General features: G+C 47.7%; 10 non-coding genes across 10 annotated transcripts; all 10 read right to left on the reverse strand.

Annotated features, from left to right (window-relative positions):
• Positions 1–362: 362 nt before the first annotated feature.
• Positions 363–553, reverse strand: LOC142691033 (U2 spliceosomal RNA). The gene has a single exon (XR_012859689.1). It is a non-coding gene; the product is annotated as a U2 spliceosomal RNA (small nuclear RNA).
• A 1,280-nt stretch (positions 554–1,833) lies between these two features.
• On the reverse strand, positions 1,834–2,024 carry LOC142691034 (U2 spliceosomal RNA). The gene has a single exon (XR_012859690.1). It is a non-coding gene; the product is annotated as a U2 spliceosomal RNA (small nuclear RNA).
• Positions 2,025–3,324: 1,300 nt separating this feature from the next.
• Positions 3,325–3,515, reverse strand: LOC142691035 (U2 spliceosomal RNA). Its single transcript, XR_012859691.1, has one exon. It is a non-coding gene; the product is annotated as a U2 spliceosomal RNA (small nuclear RNA).
• Positions 3,516–4,795: 1,280 nt separating this feature from the next.
• On the reverse strand, positions 4,796–4,986 carry LOC142691037 (U2 spliceosomal RNA). Its single transcript, XR_012859693.1, has one exon. It is a non-coding gene; the product is annotated as a U2 spliceosomal RNA (small nuclear RNA).
• A 1,284-nt stretch (positions 4,987–6,270) lies between these two features.
• On the reverse strand, positions 6,271–6,461 carry LOC142691038 (U2 spliceosomal RNA). Its single transcript, XR_012859694.1, has one exon. It is a non-coding gene; the product is annotated as a U2 spliceosomal RNA (small nuclear RNA).
• A 1,308-nt stretch (positions 6,462–7,769) lies between these two features.
• Positions 7,770–7,960, reverse strand: LOC142691039 (U2 spliceosomal RNA). Its single transcript, XR_012859695.1, has one exon. It is a non-coding gene; the product is annotated as a U2 spliceosomal RNA (small nuclear RNA).
• A 1,292-nt stretch (positions 7,961–9,252) lies between these two features.
• Positions 9,253–9,443, reverse strand: LOC142691041 (U2 spliceosomal RNA). Its single transcript, XR_012859696.1, has one exon. It is a non-coding gene; the product is annotated as a U2 spliceosomal RNA (small nuclear RNA).
• A 1,284-nt stretch (positions 9,444–10,727) lies between these two features.
• On the reverse strand, positions 10,728–10,918 carry LOC142691004 (U2 spliceosomal RNA). Its single transcript, XR_012859671.1, has one exon. It is a non-coding gene; the product is annotated as a U2 spliceosomal RNA (small nuclear RNA).
• A 1,292-nt stretch (positions 10,919–12,210) lies between these two features.
• Positions 12,211–12,401, reverse strand: LOC142691042 (U2 spliceosomal RNA). The gene has a single exon (XR_012859697.1). It is a non-coding gene; the product is annotated as a U2 spliceosomal RNA (small nuclear RNA).
• Positions 12,402–13,705: 1,304 nt separating this feature from the next.
• LOC142691043 (U2 spliceosomal RNA) lies at positions 13,706–13,896 on the reverse strand. Its single transcript, XR_012859698.1, has one exon. It is a non-coding gene; the product is annotated as a U2 spliceosomal RNA (small nuclear RNA).
• Between the last annotated feature and the right edge of the window lie 430 nt (positions 13,897–14,326).

The following is a 14,326-nucleotide window of genomic DNA, read 5'->3' on the forward strand; positions in this document are numbered from 1 at the left end:
TCCACTATTTGACTGTTGTGCTGCATCAATCAATCAATCAATCAATCAATCAATCAATCAATCAGTGGCTGGCTCAGGTGCAGCTCTTTAACTTACCTAAAAGGGAGGGCGGAGAGAAGACAAGGAAGGTGAATGAGGTGTTCCAATGTGAAATGCCGGAAACACAGAAACACAGACGACACACAACAAGAGGTGGCAATCTATTCATTAATTGCATTTAATCAATGAGCTCATTATCACTCATGCATTGTCCAACAGGTGTTGAAATAATGGGATTAAAAGGGGAGATCCCTTCAGAAAGACAGAAACAATAGCAAAGACAAAAAACACTTTTGGAATCTGCTTTTAGTCAACACATAAGGAAAGGGTGCACCGGTCCTGGAAATACTGCAATACCAGGTCAATGCGTGGAGTGGACAGAGCAAGCTCTATTTCCATCTCCCTGTTCTAAAAATCCATTTAATATATGGTCCCCAGATAGGGGACGTATCAGATATTAAACTGATAAGAACAGATACTACACTTGATCTTAGCCAAAAGGCCGAGAAGCGATAACCCGAACGGGCCGCGCGTTGCCCGAGCCTGCCCGATACTGCTGTTCAGCCCTTGCAGCGATTCAGCCTACTTCTAGGCAATTCCATGGGGCCCTGCAGGCTCACACACTCACAGCTACACGGGAGGTGAATAAAGGCCGGAGAGGAAGCCAGACAGGATTTGCTTCTTTTGCTTGCACCACAATGCAGTGCTGAAAGAGGAGGAATCTACATAAAAACGCCTTCCTGGCAACGCCCAAATGCCCTGCTGCCATGCAGATAAACACTGGCAGCGGCAGCAAGTGCATGCCCACAGCCACCCCTTGTTCCTTCACACCTTGTATCAGCTGTAATCCAGTCCAGTCCAGTGCTGCCTGCTGAGCAGCACTGACCAACACTGCCTGGGCCCAGGCTTTTATCTCTGAGGCCCCATTATGATGTCAGAAAGCTGGCTCTGGAATCCTGAGGGCTCCACTATGACACGTGCAAAGTTCCGTCTGAACTTTATATAAGACGGTGAGGCTCAGTCAGTCACTCAGTGTTGCCTGAGAGGGCAACACTGCAACAGCCGGCCGCCAGGCTGTCTTTTTTTTGCACAGCTAGTTGCCTCCAGGAGGCCACAAGAGGGAGACAAGGGACTGCAAAATGGAAAATAGGCATCCACCAACTTTACAGACAACTTCTCCTTGCTCCTACAACCTCCATCCTTGCACAGTTTGTTATTCTTCTAGGTAACATAGTAACAAATCCAAATTGCTGCTCTCTTTGTAGGCAAGCAAGGCTTTGTTGCAACTGCAATTCTTACTTCTTCTTGAAATGTAGGGACGACAGTACATTCCATCACATCCATCTAGTGTACACAGGTAGGTCCATTGTGGCGGGCAGGCGAGCGGGCGGGCTGCTTTATTGGCTGTTTGCTGTTCCCCTACTCCACTCCACTATTTGACTGTTGTGCTGCATCAATCAATCAATCAATCAATCAATCAATCAATCAATCAATCAGTGGCTGGCTCAGGTGCAGCTCTTTAACTTACCTAAAAGGGAGGGCGGAGAGAAGACAAGGAAGGTGAATGAGGTGTTCCAATGTGAAATGCCGGAAACACAGAAACACAGACGACACACAACAAGAGGTGGCAATCTATTCATTAATTGCATTTAATCAATGAGCTCATTATCACTCATGCATTGTCCAACAGGTGTTGAAATAATGGGATTAAAAGGGGAGATCCCTTCAGAAAGACAGAAACAATAGCAAAGACAAAAAACACTTTTGGAATCTGCTTTTAGTCAACACATAAGGAAAGGGTGCACCGGTCCTGGAAATACTGCAATACCAGGTCAATGCGTGGAGTGGACAGAGCAAGCTCTATTTCCATCTCCCTGTTCTAAAAATCCATTTAATATATGGTCCCCAGATAGGGGACGTATCAGATATTAAACTGATAAGAACAGATACTACACTTGATCTTAGCCAAAAGGCCGAGAAGCGATAACCCGAACGGGCCGCGCGTTGCCCGAGCCTGCCCGATACTGCTGTTCAGCCCTTGCAGCGATTCAGCCTACTTCTAGGCAATTCCATGGGGCCCTGCAGGCTCACACACTCACAGCTACACGGGAGGTGAATAAAGGCCGGAGAGGAAGCCAGACAGGATTTGCTTCTTTTGCTTGCACCACAATGCAGTGCTGAAAGAGGAGGAATCTACATAAAAACGCCTTCCTGGCAACGCCCAAATGCCCTGCTGCCATGCAGATAAACACTGGCAGCGGCAGCAAGTGCATGCCCACAGCCACCCCTTGTTCCTTCACACCTTGTATCAGCTGTAATCCAGTCCAGTCCAGTGCTGCCTGCTGAGCAGCACTGACCAACACTGCCTGGGCCCAGGCTTTTATCTCTGAGGCCCCATTATGATGTCAGAAAGCTGGCTCTGGAATCCTGAGGGCTCCACTATGACACGTGCAAAGTTCCGTCTGAACTTTATATAAGACGGTGAGGCTCAGTCAGTCACTCAGTGTTGCCTGAGAGGGCAACACTGCAACAGCCGGCCGCCAGGCTGTCTTTTTTTTGCACAGCTAGTTGCCTCCAGGAGGCCACAAGAGGGAGACAAGGGACTGCAAAATGGAAAATAGGCATCCACCAACTTTACAGACAACTTCTCCTTGCTCCTACAACCTCCATCCTTGCACAGTTTGTTATTCTTCTAGGTAACATAGTAACAAGTCCAAATTGCTGCTCTCTTTGTAGGCAAGCAAGGCTTTGTTGCAACTGCAATTCTTACTTCTTCTTGAAATGTAGGGACAACAGTACATTCCATCACATCCATCTAGTGTACACAGGTAGGTCCATTGTGGCGGGCAGGCGAGCGGGCGGGCTGCTTTATTGGCTGTTTGCTGTTCCCCTACTCCACTCCACTATTTGACTGTTGTGCTGCATCAATCAATCAATCAATCAATCAATCAATCAATCAATCAATCAATCAATCAATCAATCAATCAGTGGCTGGCTCAGGTGCAGCTCTTTAACTTACCTAAAAGGGAGGGCGGAGAGAAGACAAGGAAGGTGAATGAGGTGTTCCAATGTGAAATGCCGGAAACACAGAAACACAGACGACACACAACAAGAGGTGGCAATCTATTCATTAATTGCATTTAATCAATGAGCTCATTATCACTCATGCATTGTCCAACAGGTGTTGAAATAATGGGATTAAAAGGGGAGATCCCTTCAGAAAGACAGAAACAATAGCAAAGACAAAAAACACTTTTGGAATCTGCTTTTAGTCAACACATAAGGAAAGGGTGCACCGGTCCTGGAAATACTGCAATACCAGGTCAATGCGTGGAGTGGACAGAGCAAGCTCTATTTCCATCTCCCTGTTCTAAAAATCCATTTAATATATGGTCCCCAGATAGGGGACGTATCAGATATTAAACTGATAAGAACAGATACTACACTTGATCTTAGCCAAAAGGCCGAGAAGCGATAACCCGAACGGGCCGCGCGTTGCCCGAGCCTGCCCGATACTGCTGTTCAGCCCTTGCAGCGATTCAGCCTACTTCTAGGCAATTCCATGGGGCCCTGCAGGCTCACACACTCACAGCTACACGGGAGGTGAATAAAGGCCGGAGAGGAAGCCAGACAGGATTTGCTTCTTTTGCTTGCACCACAATGCAGTGCTGAAAGAGGAGGAATCTACATAAAAACGCCTTCCTGGCAACGCCCAAATGCCCTGCTGCCATGCAGATAAACACTGGCAGCGGCAGCAAGTGCATGCCCACAGCCACCCCTTGTTCCTTCACACCTTGTATCAGCTGTAATCCAGTCCAGTCCAGTGCTGCCTGCTGAGCAGCACTGACCAACACTGCCTGGGCCCAGGCTTTTATCTCTGAGGCCCCATTATGATGTCAGAAAGCTGGCTCTGGAATCCTGAGGGCTCCACTATGACACGTGCAAAGTTCCGTCTGAACTTTATATAAGACGGTGAGGCTCAGTCAGTCACTCAGTGTTGCCTGAGAGGGCAACACTGCAACAGCCGGCCGCCAGGCTGTCTTTTTTTTGCACAGCTAGTTGCCTCCAGGAGGCCACAAGAGGGAGACAAGGGACTGCAAAATGGAAAATAGGCATCCACCAACTTTACAGACAACTTCTCCTTGCTCCTACAACCTCCATCCTTGCACAGTTTGTTATTCTTCTAGGTAACATAGTAACAAATCCAAATTGCTGCTCTCTTTGTAGGCAAGCAAGGCTTTGTTGCAACTGCAATTCTTACTTCTTCTTGAAATGTAGGGACGACAGTACATTCCATCACATCCATCTAGTGTACACAGGTAGGTCCATTGTGGCGGGCAGGCGAGCGGGCGGGCTGCTTTATTGGCTGTTTGCTGTTCCCCTACTCCACTCCACTATTTGACTGTTGTGCTGCATCAATCAATCAATCAATCAATCAATCAATCAATCAATCAATCAGTGGCTGGCTCAGGTGCAGCTCTTTAACTTACCTAAAAGGGAGGGCGGAGAGAAGACAAGGAAGGTGAATGAGGTGTTCCAATGTGAAATGCCGGAAACACAGAAACACAGACGACACACAACAAGAGGTGGCAATCTATTCATTAATTGCATTTAATCAATGAGCTCATTATCACTCATGCATTGTCCAACAGGTGTTGAAATAATGGGATTAAAAGGGGAGATCCCTTCAGAAAGACAGAAACAATAGCAAAGACAAAAAACACTTTTGGAATCTGCTTTTAGTCAACACATAAGGAAAGGGTGCACCGGTCCTGGAAATACTGCAATACCAGGTCAATGCGTGGAGTGGACAGAGCAAGCTCTATTTCCATCTCCCTGTTCTAAAAATCCATTTAATATATGGTCCCCAGATAGGGGACGTATCAGATATTAAACTGATAAGAACAGATACTACACTTGATCTTAGCCAAAAGGCCGAGAAGCGATAACCCGAACGGGCCGCGCGTTGCCCGAGCCTGCCCGATACTGCTGTTCAGCCCTTGCAGCGATTCAGCCTACTTCTAGGCAATTCCATGGGGCCCTGCAGGCTCACACACTCACAGCTACACGGGAGGTGAATAAAGGCCGGAGAGGAAGCCAGACAGGATTTGCTTCTTTTGCTTGCACCACAATGCAGTGCTGAAAGAGGAGGAATCTACATAAAAACGCCTTCCTGGCAACGCCCAAATGCCCTGCTGCCATGCAGATAAACACTGGCAGCGGCAGCAAGTGCATGCCCACAGCCACCCCTTGTTCCTTCACACCTTGTATCAGCTGTAATCCAGTCCAGTCCAGTGCTGCCTGCTGAGCAGCACTGACCAACACTGCCTGGGCCCAGGCTTTTATCTCTGAGGCCCCATTATGATGTCAGAAAGCTGGCTCTGGAATCCTGAGGGCTCCACTATGACACGTGCAAAGTTCCGTCTGAACTTTATATAAGACGGTGAGGCTCAGTCAGTCACTCAGTGTTGCCTGAGAGGGCAACACTGCAACAGCCGGCCGCCAGGCTGTCTTTTTTTTGCACAGCTAGTTGCCTCCAGGAGGCCACAAGAGGGAGACAAGGGACTGCAAAATGGAAAATAGGCATCCACCAACTTTACAGACAACTTCTCCTTGCTCCTACAACCTCCATCCTTGCACAGTTTGTTATTCTTCTAGGTAACATAGTAACAAATCCAAATTGCTGCTCTCTTTGTAGGCAAGCAAGGCTTTGTTGCAACTGCAATTCTTACTTCTTCTTGAAATGTAGGGACGACAGTACATTCCATCACATCCATCTAGTGTACACAGGTAGGTCCATTGTGGCGGGCAGGCGAGCGGGCGGGCTGCTTTATTGGCTGTTTGCTGTTCCCCTACTCCACTCCACTATTTGACTGTTGTGCTGCATCAATCAATCAATCAATCAATCAATCAATCAATCAATCAATCAATCAGTGGCTGGCTCAGGTGCAGCTCTTTAACTTACCTAAAAGGGAGGGCGGAGAGAAGACAAGGAAGGTGAATGAGGTGTTCCAATGTGAAATGCCGGAAACACAGAAACACAGACGACACACAACAAGAGGTGGCAATCTATTCATTAATTGCATTTAATCAATGAGCTCATTATCACTCATGCATTGTCCAACGGGTGTTGAAATAATGGGATTAAAAGGGGAGATCCCTTCAGAAAGACAGAAACAATAGCAAAGACAAAAAACACTTTTGGAATCTGCTTTTAGTCAACACATAAGGAAAGGGTGCACCGGTCCTGGAAATACTGCAATACCAGGTCAATGCGTGGAGTGGACAGAGCAAGCTCTATTTCCATCTCCCTGTTCTAAAAATCCATTTAATATATGGTCCCCAGATAGGGGACGTATCAGATATTAAACTGATAAGAACAGATACTACACTTGATCTTAGCCAAAAGGCCGAGAAGCGATAACCCGAACGGGCCGCGCGTTGCCCGAGCCTGCCCGATACTGCTGTTCAGCCCTTGCAGCGATTCAGCCTACTTCTAGGCAATTCCATGGGGCCCTGCAGGCTCACACACTCACAGCTACACGGGAGGTGAATAAAGGCCGGAGAGGAAGCCAGACAGGATTTGCTTCTTTTGCTTGCACCACAATGCAGTGCTGAAAGAGGAGGAATCTACATAAAAACGCCTTCCTGGCAACGCCCAAATGCCCTGCTGCCATGCAGATAAACACTGGCAGCGGCAGCAAGTGCATGCCCACAGCCACCCCTTGTTCCTTCACACCTTGTATCAGCTGTAATCCAGTCCAGTCCAGTGCTGCCTGCTGAGCAGCACTGACCAACACTGCCTGGGCCCAGGCTTTTATCTCTGAGGCCCCATTATGATGTCAGAAAGCTGGCTCTGGAATCCTGAGGGCTCCACTATGACACGTGCAAAGTTCCGTCTGAACTTTATATAAGACGGTGAGGCTCAGTCAGTCACTCAGTGTTGCCTGAGAGGGCAACACTGCAACAGCCGGCCGCCAGGCTGTCTTTTTTTTGCACAGCTAGTTGCCTCCAGGAGGCCACAAGAGGGAGACAAGGGACTGCAAAATGGAAAATAGGCATCCACCAACTTTACAGACAACTTCTCCTTGCTCCTACAACCTCCATCCTTGCACAGTTTGTTATTCTTCTAGGTAACATAGTAACAAATCCAAATTGCTGCTCTCTTTGTAGGCAAGCAAGGCTTTGTTGCAACTGCAATTCTTACTTCTTCTTGAAATGTAGGGACGACAGTACATTCCATCACATCCATCTAGTGTACACAGGTAGGTCCATTGTGGCGGGCAGGCGAGCGGGCGGGCTGCTTTATTGGCTGTTTGCTGTTCCCCTACTCCACTCCACTATTTGACTGTTGTGCTGCATCAATCAATCAATCAATCACTCAATCAATCAATCAATCAATCAATCAATCAATCAATCAATCAATCAATCAGTGGCTGGCTCAGGTGCAGCTCTTTAACTTACCTAAAAGGGAGGGCGGAGAGAAGACAAGGAAGGTGAATGAGGTGTTCCAATGTGAAATGCCGGAAACACAGAAACACAGACGACACACAACAAGAGGTGGCAATCTATTCATTAATTGCATTTAATCAATGAGCTCATTATCACTCATGCATTGTCCAACGGGTGTTGAAATAATGGGATTAAAAGGGGAGATCCCTTCAGAAAGACAGAAACAATAGCAAAGACAAAAAACACTTTTGGAATCTGCTTTTAGTCAACACATAAGGAAAGGGTGCACCGGTCCTGGAAATACTGCAATACCAGGTCAATGCGTGGAGTGGACAGAGCAAGCTCTATTTCCATCTCCCTGTTCTAAAAATCCATTTAATATATGGTCCCCAGATAGGGGACGTATCAGATATTAAACTGATAAGAACAGATACTACACTTGATCTTAGCCAAAAGGCCGAGAAGCGATAACCCGAACGGGCCGCGCGTTGCCCGAGCCTGCCCGATACTGCTGTTCAGCCCTTGCAGCGATTCAGCCTACTTCTAGGCAATTCCATGGGGCCCTGCAGGCTCACACACTCACAGCTACACGGGAGGTGAATAAAGGCCGGAGAGGAAGCCAGACAGGATTTGCTTCTTTTGCTTGCACCACAATGCAGTGCTGAAAGAGGAGGAATCTACATAAAAACGCCTTCCTGGCAACGCCCAAATGCCCTGCTGCCATGCAGATAAACACTGGCAGCGGCATCAAGTGCATGCCCACAACCACCCCTTGTTCCTTCACACCTTGTATCAGCTGTAATCCAGTCCAGTCCAGTGCTGCCTGCTGAGCAGCACTGACCAACACTGCCTGGGCCCAGGCTTTTATCTCTGAGGCCCCATTATGATGTCAGAAAGCTGGCTCTGGAATCCTGAGGGCTCCACTATGACACGTGCAAAGTTCCGTCTGAACTTTATATAAGACGGTGAGGCTCAGTCAGTCACTCAGTGTTGCCTGAGAGGGCAACACTGCAACAGCCGGCCGCCAGGCTGTCTTTTTTTTGCACAGCTAGTTGCCTCCAGGAGGCCACAAGAGGGAGACAAGGGACTGCAAAATGGAAAATAGGCATCCACCAACTTTACAGACAACTTCTCCTTGCTCCTACAACCTCCATCCTTGCACAGTTTGTTATTCTTCTAGGTAACATAGTAACAAATCCAAATTGCTGCTCTCTTTGTAGGCAAGCAAGGCTTTGTTGCAACTGCAATTCTTACTTCTTCTTGAAATGTAGGGACGACAGTACATTCCATCACATCCATCTAGTGTACACAGGTAGGTCCATTGTGGCGGGCAGGCGAGCGGGCGGGCTGCTTTATTGGCTGTTTGCTGTTCCCCTACTCCACTCCACTATTTGACTGTTGTGCTGCATCAATCAATCAATCAATCAATCAATCAATCAATCAATCAATCAATCAATCAATCAGTGGCTGGCTCAGGTGCAGCTCTTTAACTTACCTAAAAGGGAGGGCGGAGAGAAGACAAGGAAGGTGAATGAGGTGTTCCAATGTGAAATGCCGGAAACACAGAAACACAGACGACACACAACAAGAGGTGGCAATCTATTCATTAATTGCATTTAATCAATGAGCTCATTATCACTCATGCATTGTCCAACAGGTGTTGAAATAATGGGATTAAAAGGGGAGATCCCTTCAGAAAGACAGAAACAATAGCAAAGACAAAAAACACTTTTGGAATCTGCTTTTAGTCAACACATAAGGAAAGGGTGCACCGGTCCTGGAAATACTGCAATACCAGGTCAATGCGTGGAGTGGACAGAGCAAGCTCTATTTCCATCTCCCTGTTCTAAAAATCCATTTAATATATGGTCCCCAGATAGGGGACGTATCAGATATTAAACTGATAAGAACAGATACTACACTTGATCTTAGCCAAAAGGCCGAGAAGCGATAACCCGAACGGGCCGCGCGTTGCCCGAGCCTGCCCGATACTGCTGTTCAGCCCTTGCAGCGATTCAGCCTACTTCTAGGCAATTCCATGGGGCCCTGCAGGCTCACACACTCACAGCTACACGGGAGGTGAATAAAGGCCGGAGAGGAAGCCAGACAGGATTTGCTTCTTTTGCTTGCACCACAATGCAGTGCTGAAAGAGGAGGAATCTACATAAAAACGCCTTCCTGGCAACGCCCAAATGCCCTGCTGCCATGCAGATAAACACTGGCAGCGGCAGCAAGTGCATGCCCACAGCCACCCCTTGTTCCTTCACACCTTGTATCAGCTGTAATCCAGTCCAGTCCAGTGCTGCCTGCTGAGCAGCACTGACCAACACTGCCTGGGCCCAGGCTTTTATCTCTGAGGCCCCATTATGATGTCAGAAAGCTGGCTCTGGAATCCTGAGGGCTCCACTATGACACGTGCAAAGTTCCGTCTGAACTTTATATAAGACGGTGAGGCTCAGTCAGTCACTCAGTGTTGCCTGAGAGGGCAACACTGCAACAGCCGGCCGCCAGGCTGTCTTTTTTTTGCACAGCTAGTTGCCTCCAGGAGGCCACAAGAGGGAGACAAGGGACTGCAAAATGGAAAATAGGCATCCACCAACTTTACAGACAACTTCTCCTTGCTCCTACAACCTCCATCCTTGCACAGTTTGTTATTCTTCTAGGTAACATAGTAACAAATCCAAATTGCTGCTCTCTTTGTAGGCAAGCAAGGCTTTGTTGCAACTGCAATTCTTACTTCTTCTTGAAATGTAGGGACGACAGTACATTCCATCACATCCATCTAGTGTACACAGGTAGGTCCATTGTGGCGGGCAGGCGAGCGGGCGGGCTGCTTTATTGGCTGTTTGCTGTTCCCCTACTCCACTCCACTATTTGACTGTTGTGCTGCATCAATCAATCAATCAATCAATCAATCAATCAATCAATCAATCAATCAGTGGCTGGCTCAGGTGCAGCTCTTTAACTTACCTAAAAGGGAGGGCGGAGAGAAGACAAGGAAGGTGAATGAGGTGTTCCAATGTGAAATGCCGGAAACACAGAAACACAGACGACACACAACAAGAGGTGGCAATCTATTCATTAATTGCATTTAATCAATGAGCTCATTATCACTCATGCATTGTCCAACAGGTGTTGAAATAATGGGATTAAAAGGGGAGATCCCTTCAGAAAGACAGAAACAATAGCAAAGACAAAAAACACTTTTGGAATCTGCTTTTAGTCAACACATAAGGAAAGGGTGCATCGGTCCTGGAAATACTGCAATACCAGGTCAATGCGTGGAGTGGACAGAGCAAGCTCTATTTCCATCTCCCTGTTCTAAAAATCCATTTAATATATGGTCCCCAGATAGGGGACGTATCAGATATTAAACTGATAAGAACAGATACTACACTTGATCTTAGCCAAAAGGCCGAGAAGCGATAACCCGAACGGGCCGCGCGTTGCCCGAGCCTGCCCGATACTGCTGTTCAGCCCTTGCAGCGATTCAGCCTACTTCTAGGCAATTCCATGGGGCCCTGCAGGCTCACACACTCACAGCTACACGGGAGGTGAATAAAGGCCGGAGAGGAAGCCAGACAGGATTTGCTTCTTTTGCTTGCACCACAATGCAGTGCTGAAAGAGGAGGAATCTACATAAAAACGCCTTCCTGGCAACGCCCAAATGCCCTGCTGCCATGCAGATAAACACTGGCAGCGGCAGCAAGTGCATGCCCACAGCCACCCCTTGTTCCTTCACACCTTGTATCAGCTGTAATCCAGTCCAGTCCAGTGCTGCCTGCTGAGCAGCACTGACCAACACTGCCTGGGCCCAGGCTTTTATCTCTGAGGCCCCATTATGATGTCAGAAAGCTGGCTCTGGAATCCTGAGGGCTCCACTATGACACGTGCAAAGTTCCGTCTGAACTTTATATAAGACGGTGAGGCTCAGTCAGTCACTCAGTGTTGCCTGAGAGGGCAACACTGCAACAGCCGGCCGCCAGGCTGTCTTTTTTTTGCACAGCTAGTTGCCTCCAGGAGGCCACAAGAGGGAGACAAGGGACTGCAAAATGGAAAATAGGCATCCACCAACTTTACAGACAACTTCTCCTTGCTCCTACAACCTCCATCCTTGCACAGTTTGTTATTCTTCTAGGTAACATAGTAACAAATCCAAATTGCTGCTCTCTTTGTAGGCAAGCAAGGCTTTGTTGCAACTGCAATTCTTACTTCTTCTTGAAATGTAGGGACGACAGTACATTCCATCACATCCATCTAGTGTACACAGGTAGGTCCATTGTGGCGGGCAGGCGAGCGGGCGGGCTGCTTTATTGGCTGTTTGCTGTTCCCCTACTCCACTCCACTATTTGACTGTTGTGCTGCATCAATCAATCAATCAATCAATCAATCAATCAATCAATCAATCAATCAATCAATCAGTGGCTGGCTCAGGTGCAGCTCTTTAACTTACCTAAAAGGGAGGGCGGAGAGAAGACAAGGAAGGTGAATGAGGTGTTCCAATGTGAAATGCCGGAAACACAGAAACACAGACGACACACAACAAGAGGTGGCAATCTATTCATTAATTGCATTTAATCAATGAGCTCATTATCACTCATGCATTGTCCAACAGGTGTTGAAATAATGGGATTAAAAGGGGAGATCCCTTCAGAAAGACAGAAACAATAGCAAAGACAAAAAACACTTTTGGAATCTGCTTTTAGTCAACACATAAGGAAAGGGTGCACCGGTCCTGGAAATACTGCAATACCAGGTCAATGCGTGGAGTGGACAGAGCAAGCTCTATTTCCATCTCCCTGTTCTAAAAATCCATTTAATATATGGTCCCCAGATAGGGGACGTATCAGATATTAAACTGATAAGAACAGATACTACACTTGATCTTAGCCAAAAGGCCGAGAAGCGATAACCCGAACGGGCCGCGCGTTGCCCGAGCCTGCCCGATACTGCTGTTCAGCCCTTGCAGCGATTCAGCCTACTTCTAGGCAATTCCATGGGGCCCTGCAGGCTCACACACTCACAGCTACACGGGAGGTGAATAAAGGCCGGAGAGGAAGCCAGACAGGATTTGCTTCTTTTGCTTGCACCACAATGCAGTGCTGAAAGAGGAGGAATCTACATAAAAACGCCTTCCTGGCAACGCCCAAATGCCCTGCTGCCATGCAGATAAACACTGGCAGCGGCAGCAAGTGCATGCCCACAGCCACCCCTTGTTCCTTCACACCTTGTATCAGCTGTAATCCAGTCCAGTCCAGTGCTGCCTGCTGAGCAGCACTGACCAACACTGCCTGGGCCCAGGCTTTTATCTCTGAGGCCCCATTATGATGTCAGAAAGCTGGCTCTGGAATCCTGAGGGCTCCACTATGACACGTGCAAAGTTCCGTCTGAACTTTATATAAGACGGTGAGGCTCAGTCAGTCACTCAGTGTTGCCTGAGAGGGCAACACTGCAACAGCCGGCCGCCAGGCTGTCTTTTTTTTGCACAGCTAGTTGCCTCCAGGAGGCCACAAGAGGGAGACAAGGGACTGCAAAATGGAAAATAGGCATCCACCAACTTTACAGACAACTTCTCCTTGCTCCTACAACCTCCATCCTTGCACAGTTTGTTATTCTTCTAGGTAACATAGTAACAAATCCAAATTGCTGCTCTCTTTGTAGGCAAGCAAGGCTTTGTTGCAACTGCAATTCTTACTTCTTCTTGAAATGTAGGGACGACAGTACATTCCATCACATCCATCTAGTGTACACAGGTAGGTCCATTGTGGCGGGCAGGCGAGCGGGCGGGCTGCTTTATTGGCTGTTTGCTGTTCCCCTACTCCACTCCACTATTTGACTGTTGTGCTGCATCAATCAATCAATCAATCACTCAATCAATCAATCAATCAATCAATCAATCAATCAATCAATCAATCAGTGGCTGGCTCAGGTGCAGCTCTTTAACTTACCTAAAAGGGAGGGCGGAGAGAAGACAAGGAAGGTGAATGAGGTGTTCCAATGTGAAATGCCGGAAACACAGAAACACAGACGACACACAACAAGAGGTGGCAATCTATTCATTAATTGCATTTAATCAATGAGCTCATTATCACTCATGCATTGTCCAACAGGTGTTGAAATAATGGGATTAAAAGGGGAGATCCCTTCAGAAAGACAGAAACAATAGCAAAGACAAAAAACACTTTTGGAATCTGCTTTTAGTCAACACATAAGGAAAGGGTGCACCGGTCCTGGAAATACTGCAATACCAGGTCAATGCGTGGAGTGGACAGAGCAAGCTCTATTTCCATCTCCCTGTTCTAAAAATCCATTTAATATATGGTCCCCAGATAGGGGACGTATCAGATATTAAACTGATAAGAACAGATACTACACTTGATCTTAGCCAAAAGGCCGAGAAGCGATAACCCGAACGGGCCGCGCGTTGCCCGAGCCTGCCCGATACTGCTGTTCAGCCCTTGCAGCGATTCAGCCTACTTCTAGGCAATTCCATGGGGCCCTGCAGGCTCACACACTCACAGCTACACGGGAGGTGAATAAAGGCCGGAGAGGAAGCCAGACAGGATTTGCTTCTTTTGCTTGCACCACAATGCAGTGCTGAAAGAGGAGGAATCTACATAAAAACGCCTTCCTGGCAACGCCCAAATGCCCTGCTGCCATGCAGATAAACACTGGCAGCGGCAGCAAGTGCATGCCCACAGCCACCCCTTGTTCCTTCACACCTTGTATCAGCTGTAATCCAGTCCAGTCCAGTGCTGCCTGCTGAGCAGCACTGACCAACACTGCCTGGGCCCAGGCTTTTATCTCTGAGGCCCCATTATGATGTCAGAAAGCT

Source organism: Rhinoderma darwinii (genome assembly GCF_050947455.1).
Source record: "Rhinoderma darwinii isolate aRhiDar2 chromosome 5 unlocalized genomic scaffold, aRhiDar2.hap1 SUPER_5_unloc_35, whole genome shotgun sequence".
Taxonomy (NCBI): Eukaryota; Metazoa; Chordata; class Amphibia; order Anura; family Rhinodermatidae; genus Rhinoderma; species Rhinoderma darwinii.